This window comes from Tachyglossus aculeatus, chromosome 2, assembly GCF_015852505.1.
Source record: "Tachyglossus aculeatus isolate mTacAcu1 chromosome 2, mTacAcu1.pri, whole genome shotgun sequence".
Lineage (NCBI taxonomy): Eukaryota > Metazoa > Chordata > Mammalia > Monotremata > Tachyglossidae > Tachyglossus > Tachyglossus aculeatus.
This window is the reverse complement of record NC_052067.1, coordinates 160,992,311-161,012,150: the sequence shown is the minus strand read 5'-3', so window position 1 is coordinate 161,012,150 and position 19,840 is coordinate 160,992,311. Positions and strand designations below refer to the sequence as shown.

At 43.8% G+C, this 19,840-nt stretch overlaps 2 non-coding genes across 2 annotated transcripts; both read left to right on the top strand.

The window, feature by feature from the left end:
- The first annotated feature begins 1,279 nt into the window (after nt 1-1,279).
- Nucleotides 1,280-1,417, top strand: LOC119923551. Its single transcript, XR_005448879.1, has one exon. It is a non-coding gene; the product is annotated as a small nucleolar RNA SNORA7 (small nucleolar RNA).
- A 1,238-nt stretch (nt 1,418-2,655) lies between these two features.
- LOC119925101 lies at nt 2,656-2,793 on the top strand. Its single transcript, XR_005449770.1, has one exon. It is a non-coding gene; the product is annotated as a small nucleolar RNA SNORA7 (small nucleolar RNA).
- Nucleotides 2,794-19,840: the final 17,047 nt, after the last annotated feature.

The window sequence follows — 19,840 nt, the reverse complement described above, 5'->3', positions numbered from 1 at the left end:
TCTGGGCTATGACTAAGAACTCAGACCATGCATTAACAGTCCTGAGAATCATGCAATCCTGCTGCAAAAAAAAGAGTATTCTCTTTTCAACTGTCCCTCAGCAGATAAAATGTCATTCCAGTTGTCCGTTTTGTTTGCAAAGCTTGCAGTCACTACAAACCCTCAATGAGAAAAAAATAAAAATAATGCTGTATTTTGTAGAAGTATTTTGTAGAAGCTGTTCATATAATTGAGGAATTTGGAAATGATTGTAAAAGTTTATATAAGCATCATACTCTTCTGCAGCACAAGATCTTGCAACAACTGTTGATTTTTATATTATTCATGTTCCAAAGCCAATACCTTTTCCCTCATCATGCTTTGCTTAATGAATCGTTGAGATTATAGCATGGCATTGTCCTTGATGTGAATTGAGTAAAACTTGTATATTGAAACTTTATGGAAATGAGTCTGAGCCTATATCTAGTTGGATATTTCTTTGGACCCATTGTCATGCACACATATGTATATATATATATATATACACGCACATATCTGCAATATATACTAGATAAACATGTATAATAGATAATACTTATGCAGGTATATACAGCGGAAAGAGCCTGGGCTTTGGAGTCAGAGGTCACGGGTTCAAATCCCGGCTCTGCCACTTGTCAGCTGTGTGACTTTGGGCAAGTCACTTCACTTCTCTGGGCCTCACTTACCTCCTCTGTAAAATGGGGATTAAGACTGTGAGCCCCATGTGGGACAACCTGGTCACCTTGTAAATTCCCCAGCGCTTAGAACAGTGCTTTGCACATAGTAAGGACTTAATAAATGCCATCATCATCATCATCATCATCATCATCATCATATATGGCTGTACATGAATCAGCCAGTGTTATTCATAGAGCACCGACTGGGAGCTATTTATTTTATTTGTACATATTTATTCTATTGATTTTATTTTGTTAATATGTTTTGTTTTGTTCTCTGTCTCCCCCTTCTAGACTGTGAGCCCACTGTTGGGTAGGGACCGTCTCTATACATTGCCAACTTGTACTTCCCAAGCGCTTATTACAGTGCTCTGCACACAGTAAGTGCTCAATAAATACGATTGATTGAATGAATGAATGAAATGTCCTAGGTACTTGGGAGAGAACAATATAGTAGAGTTGATAGGCATGTTTCCTGCTCTCAGGGAGTCACATTCCAGAGGGGGAGACAGCCATTAAAATAAATTACTAAGGGGAATGGGAGAATTTAAGGACTATTTTGAAGGGCTGCAAGGCACATATTGCCCCTCTCAGGGTTGAACCTGGAGAGTTTCCAGTACTCTACCAGTCTTGGTTACAGGAGGAAGAGTCAAGTAGAGGCATAACCATTCCATTCCAAGCTTTGGCAGTGGCTAGCGAGTGGAAGGCAATCTGCTACATCAAAACTCCCCTTTGCTGGGCAGCAGCAGTGTGAATAAGAGTTGAGGGTGGAGACCCAGGTTTACTGCACGGAAGGAGGTGATGGTAAACCGCTTCTGTATTTTTACCAAGAAAACTCTATGGATACACTACCGGAACAATTGCAGATGGAGGTGGGGCGTTCTGGGAGAGATGGGTTGCTATGAGTCGAATATGACTCGACGGCATAAGACAAGAAGGGCCTATTGGGAAGAGCCTGGGAGTGAGTGGACCAAGATTCTAATCTCAGCTCTGCCACTTGCCTGCTGTGACTGAACAACTCACTTAACTTCTCTGTGCCTCAGTTTTTTCATCTGAAAAATGGGGATGAATACTTAGTCCCACATCCTCGGCCCACATCCTCCCCTGGGCCTGGAATGCCCTCCCTCTGCCCATCCTCCAAGCTAGCTCTCTTCCTCCCTTCAAGGCCCTACTGAGAGCTCATCTCCTCCAGGAGGCCTTCCCAAACTGAGCCCCTTCCTTCCTCTCCCCCTCGTCCCCCTCTCCATCCCCCGCATCTTACCTCCTTCCTTTCCCCACAACAACTGTATATATGTATATATGTTTGTACATATTTATTACTCTATTTATTTATTTATTTTACATGTACCTATCTATTCTATTTATTTTAGTTTGTTAGTATGTTTGGTTTTGTTCTCTGTCTTCCCCTTCTAGACTGTGAGCCCACTGTTGGGTAGGGACTGTCTCTATATGTTGCCAGCTTGTACTTCCCAAGCGCATAGTACAGTGCTGTGCACACAGTAAGTGCTCAATAAATGCGATTGATTGATTAGTCTCCCTCCTACTTAGTCAGTGAGCATGATGTAGAACAGGGACTGTGTCCAACCTGCTTATCTTGTATTTACTCCAGTGCTTAGTACAGTCCTTTGGCACATAGTAAGCACTTAATGATTACCGTCACTACTACTACTAAAAACAGTATTTTGAAGTACTGACTATGTGCCAAGCACTGTTTAAGCTCTGGGGAAGATACGGCAAGATCAGGTTGGACAAATCCCTGTCCCACATGGGGCTCACAGTTTCAATCCCTGTTTTACAGATGAGGCAACTGAGGCACAGAGAGCTTAAGTGACTTGCCCAAGTTCACACAGCAGACAAGTGGCGGAGACAGGATTAGAGATATATTCATATATAATATATACATATATGCATACATTATTTTTTAAAATGTCAAAGATTACACTACTCACAATGCATTTCTGCCCTCTCAGGATCACACCTGGAGAGATTCCAGTCCTCTATCAGTCTTGGCTATGGGAGGAAGTGTCAGGCAGAGGCCTACCCATTCCATTACTAGCTTTGGTGGAGGCTAGCAAATGGAAGGCAATCTGCTACAAGTCAAAACGCACCTGTGCTGGGCAGCAACGACATGGGAGAGAGTCGACGGTGGAGACTCAAGTTTACTGCACTGAAGGAAGCAATGGTAAACCACTTCCTTATTTTTACCAAGAAAACTCTGTGGATACACTATCAGAACGATTGCAGGTGGAGGTGGGGCGTTCTGGGAGACATGGTGCTGCTATGGGTCAAATATGACTCGACGGCATAAGACAAGACAATGCATTTCTATATGTATGATGTATATGTGGCCAACATTCTAGCCCATATCACCAATCAATCAATCATATTCATTGTGCATTTACTTCTTGTAGTGTATCGAACTAAGCATTTGGGAATGTACAGTGTCAAAGAGATGATAGACACATTCCCTATTTGCAAGGAGTTTGCAGTATAGAGGGGGAGACAGATATTGATATAAATAAATGAATCATGGCTATCTATGGAGTGTTGTGGGCCTGTGAGTTGGGTGAATATAATGTGCAAAGCCATGTACCAGGGTGACAAAGAAGGGAATGAAAGAAGATGAAATGAGGACTTAGTTGGGGATTAAATCTTACCAGTGATGTGCTTTTTATTAAGGCTTTGAAGGTGGGAAGAGTAATCATTCGGCGGTTATGAAGGTGCAAGGAGTTCCCTTCATTCATTCAATCGTATTTACTGAGCACTTACTACGTGCGGAGCACTGTACTAAGCACTTGGGAAGTACAAGTTGGCAACAGGCCAGACGTAAGACATGGGTGTCTTGGCAGCAAGATAGATAAGATCAAGGTTCAGTGAGTAGGTTGGCATTAGAAGAGTGAATTGCGTGGGTTGGATTGGAATAGGAAATCAGAAATCTCCAGTGGTTGCCTATCAACCTTCAAATCAAGCAAAAACTCCTCACTCTCAGCTTCAAAGTTTGCCATCCCCTCGCCCCCTCCTATCTCACTTCCCTTCTCTCCTACATCATCATCATCAATCGTATTTATTGAGTGCTTACTGTGTGCAGAACACTGTACTAAGCGCTTGGGAAGTACAAGTTGGCAACATATAGAGGCAGTCCCTACCCAACAGTGGGCTCACTACAGCCCAGCCCGCACCCTCTGCTCCTCTGCCGCTAACCTCCTCATTGCGCCTTGTTCTCGCCTGTCCCGCCATCGACCCCTGGCCCTCGTCCTACCTCTGCAAACCCCACGTGGGACCGGGACTATGTCTATTCTCTAATCTGCTTCTGGCTATTCTCCCTAGATCGACATCTGCAAGAAACTTTAATAATAATAATTGTGGTATTTGTTAAGTGCTTGCCGTGTGCCGGGCACTGCACTAGGCACTGGAGTGGATACAAGCAAATCGGGTTGGACACAGTCCCTGTCCCATGTGGAACAGTCAGACTCAATCCCCATTTTACAGATGAGGCAGCTGAGGCCCACAGAAGAAAAATGACTTGCTCAAGATCATACGGTAGGCAAGTGGCCGCGCTGGAATTAAAATCAACCTTCTGATTCCCAGGCCTGAGCTCTATCCGCCATACCATGCTTTTCCCTTTTCCCAACCCCGGCATGTTAGGTTGATTTTGTTGCTGCTGTTGTTTCCAGAAGTTTCTAATATCGCCTTATTGAAGTTGTGCATCAGTGAGTCCATTTTTTATCTTGACCCTCTCTGGGCCTTTCCACTGCCATTCATGGTTGAGTGGTTGTGTGTTATTTGGAGTTCCAATTTACAGCATCCTCCATCTGTGTGGGTTGCAGGAAGTTGAGTAGCGTTGCCATGAAAATTGCCTTGTGGCTCATCTCAGGCCTCATCTTAAAACCCCATCGTGGGTGATGCTGACAAGCTTCCAGGGTGGCTCATGTCACAGAGATTAATGTCATGAAATCATGGGAGACAAATGCCACAGGTCCAGGCCTTAAACCTGAGAAGAAATGAAAGGGATTACACATGTCACTTAAGACTTAATTCTGTGCAATGGATGGATGATGAATCTTTGGCTGAATAACCGTGGTCCTGATAGAAATGTGGCGGGAACATCCTGCAGTTTGCTAATAGCACATCTGTCTCAATTACAAACACACGGGAACTATGAAAGAGTTGAAATTCAAATCTGGATATGTTTCTTCAATTCCTTAGACTCAGCATGGCTCAGTGAAAAAAACATGGGCTTTGGCTTCAGAGGTCATGGGTTCAAATCCCAGGTCTGCCAGTAGTCAGCTGTGTGACTTTGGGCAAGTCAATTAACTTCTCTGTGCCTCAGTTACCTCATATGTAAAAATGGGGATTAAGACTGTGAGCCCCCCGTGGGACAACCTGACCACCTTGTAATCTCCCCACTGCTTAGAACAGTGCTTTGTACATAGTAAGCTCTTAATAAATGCCATTGTTATTATTATTATTATTAGCTCAGCCTAGCCCACTGGCTTGATTGCACATAGTTTATCTTGTCAGACACTCTAATCATCTCAGGTTCTGGCACATAGTAAGAGCTTAACAAATATGATAATTATTATTATTATTATTGATTTAGTAGTGACCTAACAGAGACAGGTAGAAAGGAAATTAATTTTGGAACTGATTTTCCTATAATTATGACAATAATAATGATTATGGTATTTGTTAAGCAGTTATTATGTTCCAGGCATTATTCTAAGCACTGGGGTGGATATAAGGAAATCGGGTCAGGCACAGTCCCTGTCCCTTGTTGGGGTCACAATATCCAGTTTTACAGTTTACAGTCAAAGTTTTAAGGATGTGGTAACTGAGACCCAGAGAACTGAAGTGACTTTCCCAAGGTCACACAGCAGACAAGTGGCAGAGCCATCATTAGACCCCATGACTTTCTGATGCTCAGGCCAGAGCTCTATTATGCCATGCTGCTTCTCATTCTATATCTAATGGGTCACAGGGAAAAATGAAATGGAAATATCCTTTGATAGTTGGAATTACTGAGAAGACATGGATCTTCTTCTCTCCTTTTTATTTTTTTAATGGTATCTCTTAAGTATCTCCTGTGTGCCAGGCACTGTTCTAAGGGCAGGGGTAGATACAAGCTAATCAGGTTGGACCATATCCATGCCCCACATGTCTTTAATCCCCATTATACAGATGAGATAACTGAGGCACAGAGGAGTTAAGTGACATGTCCAAGATCACATACAGTGGTGGAGCTGGGATTAGAACCCAGGTCCTCTGACTATTAAGCCTGTGATCTCCTAGGTCATGCTGCTTCCCAAACCTCCCAGAACTTTGGATACGGTTTGGATCCTAGTGTCTTTTCTAATATTTTCTAATTATCTAATATGTTCAAAATATGAGTGAAAGTACAATTCTAGTCACCTGTCAAGTATTAGAATGTTAGAGATCCTGGTTCATATTGATTTTTTATATATTTATCGTGTGAAAATTCAGTCCTTCTCAAAATAAATAGGAAAACCTATTTGGGAAAGAGAAAATAATGAATTGATGTATTTAAACATTTAGCGAATCTAAGGAAAACTTGACATTTGGTCCTAGTGACTAATTTCCTCTCACGAGACCACAAGGATATTCTTCAGCAATACACAGATGCAAATTCTGGGCTAAATCATTGATTGAGTATTCCAAACTGTTATGGTTGGTGTAACCACAGTATTGAAAAGTGGATTTCAAAAAAATAAGGCAGCTCCATGCTGGGTTCCTGAAGAATGAAGATGGCAATAATAGTAGTATTAAAGTGCCTACTAAATGTCAAACATCATGCTAAGCACTGGGGTAGGTATAATAAAATCAGATCAGACAAGAGACTGTGTCCCACCTGGGGTATACAATCAATCAATTGTATTTATTGAGCACTTACTGTGTGCAGAGCACTGTACTAAGGGCTTGGGAAGTACAAGTTGGCAACGTATAGAGACAGTCCCTACCCAACAGTGGGCTCACAGTCTAGAAGGGGGAGACAGAGAACAAAACCAAACATATTAACAAAATAAAATAAATAGAATAGGTAGGTACAAGTAAAATAAATAAATAGAGTAATAAATATGTACAAACATATATACATATATACAGGTGCTGTGGGGAAGGGAAGGAGGTAAGACGGGGAGGATGGAGAGGGGGACAAGGGGGATTGGAAGGAAGGGGCTCAGTCTGGGAAGGCCTCCTGGAGGAGGTGAGCTCTCAGTAGGGCCTTGAAGGGAGGAAGAGAGCTAGCTTGGCGGATGGGCAGAGGGAGGGCATTCCAGGCCCGGGGGAGGACTTGGGCCGGGGGTCGATGGAGGGACAGGAGAGAACGAGGTATGGTGAGGAGATTAGCGGCAGAGGAGCGGAGGGTGTGGGCTGGGCTGGAGAAGGAGAAAAAGGAGGTGAGGTAGGAGGGTACGAGGTGATCGAGAGCCTTGAAGCCCAGGGTGAGGAATTTTTGCCTGATGCGCAGATTGATTGGTAGCCACTGGAGATTTTTGAGGAGGGAAGTAACATGCCCAGAGCGTTTCTGGACAAAGACAATCCGGGCAGCAGCATGAAGTATGGATTGAAGTGGGGAGAGACACGAGGATGGGAGATCAGAGAGAAGGCTGGTGCAGTAGTCCAGACGGGATAGGATGAGAGCTTGAATGAGCAGGATAGCAGTTTGGATGGAGAGGAAAGGGCAGATCTTGGCAATGTTGCGGAGCTGAGACCGGCAGGTTTTGGTGACGGCTTGGATGTGAGGGGTGAATGAGAGAGTGGAGTCGAGGATGACACCAAGGTTGCGGGCTTGTGAGACGGGAAGGATGGTAGTGCCGTCAACAGTGATGGGAAAGTCAGGAAGAGGGCAGGGTTTGGGAGGGAAGACAAGGAGTTCAGTCTTGGACAGTTTTAGGTGGTGGGCAGACATCCAGATGGAGATGTCCTGAAGGCAGGAGGAGATGCGAGTCTGGAGACAGGGGGAGAGAGCGGGGGCAGAGATGTAGATCTGGATGTCATCTGCGTAGAGGTGATAGTTGAAGCTGTGGGAGCGAATGAGGTCACCAAGGGAGTGAGCGTAGATCGAGAACAGAAGGGGACCAAGAACTGAACCTTGGGGAACCCCCACGAAGAACCAGTATATAAAACCCATTTTACAGACCGAGAAACTGAGGCACAGATACGTTAATTGACTTGCCATAGGTCACACAGTAGGCAAGTGAATTGCCAAGTGGAAAAAGCATGGGCCTGGATATCAGAGGACCTGGGTTCTAATCCTGGATATGCCAATCACCCTGCTAGTTGCTGTGTGAATTTCGGAAAGTCACTTACCTTCTTTGTGCTTCAGTTTCCTCAACTGTAAAATGGGGATTTAGTACTCCACAACTCCACAACTTGCCCTGGATTCTCAGCCATCTTTCGTTCATTCATTCATTCAATCATATTTATTGAGCGCTTACTGTGTGCAGAGCACTGTACTAAGCACTTGGGAAGTACAAGTTGGAAACATACAGAGACGGCCCCTACCCAACGACGGGCTCACAGTCTAGAAGGGGTAGACAGACAACAAAACAAAACATGTGGACAGGTGTCAAGTCATCAGAACAAATAGAATTAAAGCTAAATGCACATCATTAACAAAATGAATAGAACAGTAAATATGTACAAGTAAAATAATAGAGTAATAAATCTATACAAACATATATACAGGTGCTGTGGGGAGGGGAAGGAGGTAGGTGGGGGGGATGAGAAGGAGGAGAGGTAAAAGGGGGCTAAGTCTGGGAAGGCCTCCTGGAGGAGGTGAGCTCTCAGTGGGGCTTTGAAGGGAGGAAGAGAGCTAGCTTGGCGGTTGTACGGAGGAAGGTCATTCCAGGACAGGGGAAGGACATGGGCTGGGGGTCAACGGCGGGACAGGTAAGAACAAGGTACAGTGAGGAGTTTGGTGGCAGAGGAGCGGAGGGTGCGGGCTGGGCTGCAGAAGGAGAGAAGGGAGGTGAGGTAGGAGGGGGCGAGGTGACGGGCAGCCTTGAAACCGAGAGTCAGGAGTTTTTGCTTGATTCGTAGGTTGACAGGCAGCCACTGGAGATTTTTGAGGAGGGGAGTAACATGCCCAGAGTGTTTCTGCACCACAATTTCTACACAGGCACTAATTCAAAAAGTGCTGAGGAGAAGCAGTGTGACCTATTGGGAAGGGCATGGGTCTGTGAGTTACAGGACCTGGATTCTAATTCCAACTCTGCCGGTTGTTTACTGTGTGACTTTGGGCAAGTCACCTAACTTCTCTTTATCTTAGTTGCCTCATCTCTATATTAGGGATTATAATTCTCCTCCCTCCAATTTAGACTGTGAGCCTTATGTGGGATAGGGACTGTGTTCAACCTGATACTGTGGCTCAGTGGCAAGAGCCCGGGCTTGGGAATCAGAGGTCATGAGTTCAAATTCCGACTCTGCCACTTGTCAGCTGTGTGACTTTGGGCAAGTCACTTCACTTCTCTGGGCCTCGGTTCCCTCATCTGTAAAATAGGGAAGAAGACTGTGAGCCCCACGTAGGACAACCTGATCACCTGGTAACCTCCTCAGTGCTTAGAACAATGCTTTGCACATAGTAAGCGCTTAACAAATGCCATCGTTATTAGAGAAGCAGCGTGGCTCAGTGGAAAGAGCACGGGCTTAGGAGTCAGAGGTCATGGGTTCAAATTCCATCTCTCCTGCTTGTCAGCTGTATGAATTTGGGCAAGTAACTTCTCTGTGCCTCAGTTACCTCATCTGTAAAATGGGGATTAAGACTGTGAGCCCCATATGGGACAACCTGATCACCTTGTATCCTTCCCAGAGCTTAGAACAGTGCTTTACACATAGTAAGTACTTAACAAATACCAAAATTATTATTATTAACAAATGCCATTAAAGAATGGGTTTGAGATGCCTTCACCAAGAGATGCCTTCACCAATGATCTCCTTCTTGCCAAATCCAACGGCCTCTACTCCATCCTAATCCTCCTTTCATTCATTCATTCAATTGTATTTATTGAGCGCTTACTGTGTGCAGAGCACTGTACTAAGCACTTGGGAAGTACAAGTTGGCAACGTATAGAGACGGTCCCTACCCAACAGTGGGCTCACAGTCTAGAAGGGGGAGACAGAGAACAAAACGAAACATATTAACAAAATAAAATAAATAGAATAAATATGTACAAATAAAATAAATGAATAAATAGAGTAATAAATATGTACAAACATATATACATATATACAGGTGCTGTGGGGAAGGGAAGGAGGTAAGACGAGGGGCTGGTGAGGGGGAGGAGGGGGAGAGGAAGGAGGGGGCTCAGTCTGGGTAGTCCTCCTCTACCTTTCAGGCTCCTTTGACCATGTCCTCAAAAATCTCCAGTGGCCAGCAGTCAATCTGCTCATCAGGCAGAAACTCCTCACCCTGGGCTTCAAGGCTGTCTATCACCTCGCCCCCTCCTACCTCACCTCCCTTCTCTCCTTCTCCAGCCCAGCCCACAACCTCCGCTCCTCTGCTGCTAATCTCCTCACCGTACCTCGTTCTCGCCTGTCCCGCCATCGACCCTCGGCCCACGTCATCCCCCGGGCCTGGAATGCCCTCCCTCTGCCCATCCGCCAAGCTAGCTCTCTTCCTCCCTTCAAGGCCCTGCTGAGAGCTCACCTCCTCCAGGAGGCCTTCCCAGACTGAGCCCCTTCCTTCCTCTCCCCCTCGTCCCCCTCTCCATCCCCCCCCATCTTACCTCCTTCCCTTCCCCACAACACCTGTATTTACGTATATATGGTTGTACATATTTATTACTCTATTTATTTATTTATTTATTTATTTTACTTGTACATATCTATTCTATTTATTTTATTTTGTTAGTATGTTTGGTTTTGTTCTCTGTCTCCCCTTTTAGAATGTGAGCCCACTGTTGGGTAGGGACTGTCTCCATATATTGCCAATTTGTACTTCCCAAGCGCTTAGTACAGTGCTCTGCACATAGTAAGCGCTCAATAAATACGATTGATGATGATGATGATGTCGACCACCCCCCTCTCCTGGAAACAATATCCATCCTTAACCTCAGTGACCCTATCCTCTCCTGGTTCTCCTCCAATCTTTCTGGCTCCTATTTATCCATCTCTTTTGTGGGATCCTCCTCTCCTTCCCACCCCCTAACTGTGGGAGTCCCTCAAGCTTAGTTCTGGGTCTCCTTCAATTCTTCATCTCCTCCCACTCCCTTGGAGAACTCATTCACTCATGTGGATTCAACTTCCATCTCTTTGCAGATGATTCCCAAATCTACATCTCCAGCCCTGATCTCTCTCCTTCTCTAAGTCTCACATTTCCTCCAGTCTTCAAGACAGCTCTACTTCAATGTCCCACTGCCACCTAAACTGAACATGTCCAAAACAGAACTCTTATCCTCCCACCCAAACCTGTCCTCCCGCCCGCCACTGAATTTCCTGTCCTTGTAGATAGCACTACCATCCTTCTTGTCTCACAAGCCCTTAACTTTGGCGTTATCCTTGACTCATCTCTTTTTATGGTATTTGTTAAGCACTTACTATGTGCCAGGCACTTTACTAAGCACTAGGATAGATACAAGGTTGGACACAGGCCATGCCCCACATAGTCTAAATTCCCATTTTACAGATGAGGTAACTGAGGCAGAGAGAAATAATAATAATAATAATAATAATGGCATTTATTAAGCACTTACTATGTACAAAGCACTGTTCTAAGCGCTGGGGAGGTTACAAGGTGATCAGGTTGTCGCACGGGGGGCTCACAGTCTTCATCCCCATTTTACAGATGAGGGAACTGAGGCCCAGAGAAGTGAAGTGACTTGCCCAAACTCACACAGCTGACAATTGGCAGAGCCAGGGTTTGACTCCAAAGCCCGGGCTCTTTCCACTGTGCCACGCTGCTTCTCCACTCATCCAAGGTCATATAATAGATAACTGGTAGAACTGGGATTAAAATCTAGGTCCATCTGATTCCCAGGCCTGTGCTCTATCCACTAGGCCATGCTGTTTCTCAATACTCCCATTCAAACCACCTATTCAATCTGTCATTAAACCCCGTTGGTTCAAACTTCACAACATCATTGAAATCCACCCTGTCCTCACTCTCCAAACTCCTACCACATTAATTCAAGAACTTATCCTATCCCACTTTGACTAGTTATTCAGTCTGTTTCCCTTCTGACCTCCCTGACTCCTGTTTTTCGCCACTCCCGTGCATACTTCACTCTGCTATGCAGATCATTTGTCTACAAAAACGTTCAGTCCATGTTTTCCCACTTATCAAGAACCTCTAGTGGTTGCCAGTCCACCTCCGCATCCAACAGAAACTCCTGAACATCGGCTTTAAAGCCCTCAATCACCTTGCCCCCTCCCAGGAGAAGCAGCGTGGCTCAGTGGAAAGAGCACAGGCTTTGGAGTCAGAGGTCATAGGTTAAAATCCCTACTCTGCCAGTTGTCAGCTGGGTGACTTTGGGTGAGTCACTTCTCTGGGCCTCAGTTACCTCATCTGTAAAATGGGGATGAAGGCTGTGAGCCCCCCCGTGGGACAACCTGATCACCTTGTAACCTCCTCAGTGCTTAGAACAGTGCTTTGCCCATAGTAAGAGCTTAATAAATGCCATTATCATTATTATATACCTTACCTCCCGATTTCCTACTTCAATCCAGCCAGTACACTTGGCTCCACTAATTTCCAACCTACTCACTGTACCTCCATCTCCTCTATCTTGCCACCGACCTCTTAACAACATCCTGCCTCTGGCCCGATATGCCTTCCCTCTTCATAACTGACAGGCAAACACTCTCCCCTTTTCGAAGCCTTGGTGAAGGCATATCTTCTCCAAAAGGCCTTTCCTGACTAAGCCCTCAATTCCTCTTTCATTCATTCATTAAATCGTATTTATTGAGCGCTTACTGTGAGTGGAGCACCGTATAAGCGCTTGGGAAGTACAAGTTGGCGACCTATAGAGATGGCCCCTACCCAACAACGGGCTCACAGTCTAGAAGGTGGAGACAGACAACTAAACAAAACATGTGGACAGGTGTCAAGCTGTCAGAACAAATAGAATTAAAGCTTAATGCACATCATTAACAAAATAAATAGAATAGTAAATATATACGGGTAAAATAAATAGAGTAATAAATCTGTACAAACATATATACAGGTGCTGTGGGGAGGGGAAGGAGGTAGGGCGGGGGGGATGGGGAGGAGGAGACGAGAAAGGACGCTCAGTCTGAGAGTCTCTTCTCCCACTCCCTTCTGTTTGGCCCTTGCACTTGGATTTTCTCCCTTTTATCTTATGAACATATGAAATCCTTGCACTTGGATTAAGATGTTCATCTTATGAACACATCAGTAATTTATTGATTTATAAATACCCCTCTAGAGTGTAAGCTCATTGCGGGCAGTGAACCCATCTACCAACTCTGTTATATCGTTCTCGTCCCAGCACTTAATAAAGAGCTCTGCACCCAGTAAGCACCCAATAAATACAACTGATTGATGGATGGATTGATCTTCCCCCACTCCCTTCTGCATCACTCTTGCACTTGGATTTGCACCAATTATTCACCTGTCCCTCTACCCTACCATACTTATGTACACACTAATATGTAATAAATACTAATTACATACTAAATACTAATTAATACTAAATACTAATAAATGAATAAACTATTCATTTATATAAATATTTGGCTCTCCCTCTAGACTGTAAACGTATTGTGAGGAACTTAAACTATTTCTACCACCTACACTTCAGTACAATCAATGTCGCTATGGAAATAGTAGCAGTGTTGACATTCACTGAGCACCTATTGTGTCCTAAGCACTTCTACAAAACACTGAAACAACACACCAATGACATATAGACAATAGATCAATCAATCACTGGAATTTATTGAGCACTTCCTATGTGCGGAGTGTGCTATAAAATGCTTGGGAGGGTACGGTACCGCAAAGTTAATAGACATGTTTCCTGCCCACAGTGAGCTTACCGTCTGCGGGAGCTTAGTTCCATGAGCTCTCAGGATTCACAATCTGAACAGAAGGCAAATAGGGTGTTGGAGACAAATATTCCTATGAAACATATATCTTCTCTAAAGTTTTACTGTATTTTCAGATTTTCCATAGCACTCATTTTCTATCTATCCTCCAGGGCCTGGCATTCTACAATTAGAATAGAATTGGAATATGTGTCTGTATCTTTAGAGAAAATACTAAATAATCATTTATATCAGTATTCTTTAGTCATTGCAGGCATCATTTGGGGAAATTCATTTAATACCAAATAGGGTTTTTGAAATTTTGTTTTAAAACCCTGAACTTCAACATCTTCGATGCTCTATTTTTGACATGAAAAAGAAAGTGCCACATTACTTTTGTGAAAAGCCTATAAGGTTTGACCATACTAGAAATGAGCTATTGTCTCCTGGCAGCACAAAATCAGGGGGAAGTAGTGATTAGTTGACTGCTGTTCCTATTTAATAATCATGAAAACCGTGTAGTCTCTATCCTGTTCTCTGAACAATTCATCTGATGATCTTAAGACATAGTACAACAAAATAATAGAATCTCATTTTACAGTTTTGATAATTATCTCAAAATGTAGGTGTCTAGCCTGAGGTACAGACAAAGGCTGCTGCTTGAAATCTGACAAAATACGAAGGTGTGACTTTAGCTTCCAATCTTGAGGAAGTCATTACCGCTGTAAAAGCCAAGAAGTGAGGGGAAAGTAGTGAGAAGCAGCATGGCCTAGTAGAAAGAGCATTCATTCGGTCGTATTTATTCATTCATTCATTCATTCAATCGTATTTATTGAGTGCTTACTGTGTGCAGAGCACTGTACTAAGTTCTTGGGAAGTACAAGTTGGCAATATATAGAGATGGTCCCTACTCAACAACAGGCTCACAGTCTAGAAGGGGGAGACAGACAACAAAACAAAACATGTAGACAGTGTCAAGTCATCAGAATAAACAGAAGTAAAGCTAGGTGCACATCATTAAAAAAATAAATAGAATAGTAAATATGTACAAGTAAAATAAATAGAGTGATAAATCTATACAAACATATATACAGGTGCTGTAGGGAGGGGAAGGAGGTAGGGCATGGTGGGGTGCGGAGGAGGAGAGGAAAAAGGGGGCTCAGTATGGGAAGACCTCCTGGAGGAGGTGGGCTCTCAGTAGGGCTTTGAAGGGAGGAAGAGAGCTAGCTTGGCAGATGTGTGGAGGGAGGGCATTCCAGGCCAGAGGTAGGACGTGGGCCAGGGATCGATAGTGGGACAGGTGAGAATGCGATACAGTGAGGAGGTTAGCGGCAGAGGGACGGAGGGTGCGGGCTGGGCTGTAGAAGGAGAGAAGGGAGGTGAGGTATGAGGGGGCGAGCTGATGGACAGTGAGGAGTTTTTGATTGACACCTGCAGAGACCTGCAAGTCATAGGACCTGAGTTCTAATCCCGGTCCACCACCTGTCTGCTGCATGACCTTGGGTAAATCACTTAACTTCTCGGTGCCTTAGCTGCCTCACAGGTAAAATGGGGATTAGGACTGTGAGCCCTATGTGGGACGTGGACTGTGTCCAACCTGATTACTTTGTATCTAACCCAGCGCATAGAACAGTGCCTGGCACATACTAAGCACTTACTAAATACTATAAGAAAAAGTAGTGTGAAGCAGCATGACCTAGTGGAAAGAGCATGGACCTGGAGTCAGAGGAACTGGGTTTTAATCCCAGCTCCACAGCTCATCTACTGTGTGATCTTGGGCAAGTCACTCAACTCCTCTGCATCTGAGTTGCTTCATCTGTAGAATGGGGATTAAGACTCTGAGCCCTTTGTGTGACATAGACTGTGTCCAAAGTCCAACCTGATTATCTCGTATCTATCTCAGTACTATTACAGTGACTGGCACATTTTGAGCATGTAACAAATATTGTAAATAAAAGACTGGTTGTGCATACGGTTGTGATGTAGCAGTACTTTCCTACTTGGGATTTTAGCAAATCAGTACTATACTCCCTGCTGCTGTCCCCTCATCACTACTCCGTAGTTGTATAAGCGTTTATTAATAATAACTCTAGTATTTGTTAATCGCTTACTCTGTGCCAAACACTGTTCTAAATGCTGGGGTTGATACAGAGTAATCGGGTTGTCCCATGCAGGGCTCACAGTCTCAATTGCCACTTTATAGATGAGGTAACTGAAGCACAGAGAAGTGAAGTGACTTGCCCAAGGTCACACAGCAGACAAGTGACAGAGCTGGGATTAGAACCCACAACCTTTGACTCCCAAACCTGTGCTTTTTTCACTAAGCCTTGCTGCTCTGCACTTGCTGAGTACAGAACACTGCATAAAGAACTGGGGGAGAATACACAGCTGAGAATTAGACATCCTTCATCCATCTAATCGTATTTATTGAGCACTTCACTGTTTGCAGAACACTGTACCAAGCTCTTGGGACACTACAATACAACAGTATATTTACTGTTTAATATTTACACATTCCCTGTCCTCAACGAGCTTACAGTCGTGGGGGGGGGGGGGGGTAGACATTAATATAAATAAATTACAGATATGTGCGTATCTGAAGACTTGGTTCCTATCTCATGGAGAACTCACAATTGAAGGTAAAATTATCTCCTTCTGGGCAGGGAATGTGTCTACCAACTATGTAGTATTGAACGCTCTCAAGCACCTAGTACAGTGTTTTGCACACAGTTGTCACTCAATAAATATCCTTGATATGGTGATTCCAAAATACAACTTCCCTTTGGTCCCTTTCTTCTTACCCACTCCCAGCCCCACAGCATGTATGTGCAAATCTGTAATTATTTGTATTGATGTCCATCTCCCCCTCTAGACTATAAGCTCACTGTGGGCAGGGAATGTGTCTGTTTATTGTTGTATAGTAGTCTCCCAAGCACTTAATACACTGCTCTGCAGCACAGTAAGCACTCAATAAATGACTGAGTGAATGAATGAATGAACCTCCAAAAATTATGTACTGACATAAAAAACACGTAATACTGACATAAACATAATACTGACATAATAAAAGCTGCAGAACAGTGAGCTTTTATTAATTATGATAACAATGATAATGACATTTGTTAAGCGCTCACTATGTGCAAAGCGCTGTTCTAAGCACTGGGGTGGATACAAGGTGATCAGGTTGTCCTACGTGGGGCTCACAGTCTCCATCCCCATTTGACAGATGAGGGAACTGAGGCTCAGAGAAGTTAAGTGACTTGTCCAAAGTCACACAACTGATAAGTGGTGGAGCAGGGATTAGAACCCATGACCTCCGACTCCCAAGCCTGGGCTCTATCCACTGAACCACGAATTATTTTATCAATCAATGAATAATATTTTTTGAGTGTCTACTGAAAGCAGGGTCTCTCACTCCACTAGGCTGACCCCTGAATGAAACCTTATGACCCCTCATCAATCAATCAATCAATCAATCAATCGTATTTATTGAGCACTTACTGTGTGCAGAGCACTGTACTAAGCACTTGGGAAGTACAAGTTGGCAACATGTAGAGACAGTCCCTACCCAACAGTGGGCTCACAGTCTAAAACGGGGAGACAGAGAACAAAACCAAACATACTAACAAAATAAAATAAACAGAATAGATATGTACAAGTAAAATAAATAAATAAATAAATAGAGTAATAAATATGTACAAACATATATACATATATACAGGTGCTGTGGGGAAGGGAAAGAGGTAAGATGGGGGGATGGAGAGGGGGACGAGGGGGAGAGGAAGGAAGGGGCTCAGTCTGGGAAGGCCTCCTGGAAGAGGTGAGCTCTCAGTAGGGCCTTGAAGGGAGGAAGAAAGCTAGCTTGGCGGATGGGCAGAGGGAGGCCATTCCAGGCCTTATCCACCTCCCATCATCTCTACTGTGTCCACCCTGGACCCTTGCTCCCAATTTACCCTGGGTGGGCACAGGATAGTGGGAGTATTTAAGTGGCAACAGCAGGCAAGGCCTCTATAAATTTTAGCCTGTTGGGAAGGCTTTGGTTTTTACGGCCTTCTCAGCCACATGGACCTCTGCCTCCTGAGATACCCACAGTTTCCCTTTACCACCAGGCTTTTTGGACTCTGATCTTTGCTTTTAAGTTTTTGTATTTCATCTTTCCACTTGTGTCTGCAGCCAAACCTCACTTCATCTTCTTCTTTGATTGTGAGCCTCTATCTTTCACAGGTGCTGGGAAGAATACAGTAAGATATTCCTCTCGGGTTCTTGTTTTGGTATATAAATGAATTCTGAATTTGAACAAGAGACCTAACATCACTACTCTGACTATTAATTGCTGTCAATTACTTTCAGAAAATGAATGTTTTAGCAAAGAGCTAAATAAAGAACTGTCCCCATGGGAAATAGTGTAAAGGATATTCATGCTTTCTTATATCGATCTATCAATCCATCTATCACTAGTATTCATTGAGCACTTACTATGTGCAGAACAGTACAATGCACCAGAGTTGGTAGACACATTCTATGTCCACAGGGAGCTTGCATTCTAGAGGTGGAAGCAGATATTAAAATAAATTATGGATATGACCATAGCTGCTGTGGGAATGAGGGTAAAAAGCTCACTGAAGAAGCAGCATGGCATAGTGGATAGACCACGGGGCTGGGAGGTCATATGTTTGAATCTCAGCTCCACCATGTGTCTGCTCTGTGGCTTTGGGCAAGTCACTTAACTTCTTTGAGCCTCAGTTCCCTCATCTGTAAAATGAGGATTGAGACTATGAGCTCCACATGGGACAGGGACCGTGTCCAACCCTATTTATACCCACATAGTAACACAGTGGGTATGGGCATGTCACATAGTAACTGCTTAACAAATACCAAAATTATTATTATAATTATTATTATATATGTATATATAGAAAGAGAGAGACAGAGAGAAACAGAGACACACACACAAGTTGAGATTTATTAAGGGTTTGCAATGTGGTATGTACCATACTACACACTGGGGTCTAGACTCTAAGCCTGGTGTGGGCAGGGATTGCTGAATTGTAATAATAATAATAATAATAATGTCATTTATTAAGCGCTAACTATGTGCAAAGCACTGTTCTCAGTGCTGGGGAGGTTACAAGGTGATTAGGTTGTCCCGGGGGAGCTCACAGTCTTAATCCCCATTTTACAAATGAGGTAACTGAGGCACAGAGAAGTCAAGTGACTTGCCCAAAGTCACACAGCTGACATTTGGCGGAGCCGGGATTTGAACCCCTTACCTCTGACTCCAGAGCCCATGCTCTTTCCACTGAGCCAAGCTGCTTCAAGTGCTTTCCAAGTGCTTAGTACTTTCCAAGTACTTAGTATAGTGCTCTGTACACAGTAAACGCTCAGTAAATATGATCGAATGAATGAATGGAGTATATGCAGATTAGACACAATCATTGTCCCACAAAGGGCTCACAATCTACATAGGACTGTATCATATATTTAATCCCCACTTTACAGATGAGGAAGCTAAGAAAAAGAGAAGTTAACTGACTTGCCCTAGGTCACATAGCAGGTAAGCAGTAGAAATGGGATTAGAACCCAGGTCTTCTGGTCCCAGGGCCTCAGGCCACATTAGAGGATCTCGTATATCTAGTTCTAACCCATGTGTTTTTCTCAGCGCTAAGAACAATGCTCTGCACATGAGTTGCTCAGGAAATATTATTACTACTATTAGGGTTTTGAGAGAATGCATTAAAATTAGTATGCACTATCCCTACACAAGGAGTTTACAATCTAGTGGGAAGGACAGATACAAAAGGGAACAGAAAGTGCTCAATAGACTGATTGCTTTACAAATAGGAGTAATTAATAATGTATGAAGATGTATGCAAAAGTGCTATCAGAGGTGCGAGTACTTGAATTCTTAGGGGCATGGAAGGGATGACTGTATACTCTAGACTGTTAGATCATAGGCAGGGAATGTGTCTGCTCATTGTTGTACTCTTCCAAGGGCTTAGTACAGTGCTCTGCACACAGTAAGTGCACAATAAGTACAATTGAATGAACAAATGAGATATATATATATTCATTCATTCAATCAAATATATATATATATATATCAGATATATAGCTAAGAGAAGTGGCATGGCTCAGTGGAAAGAGCC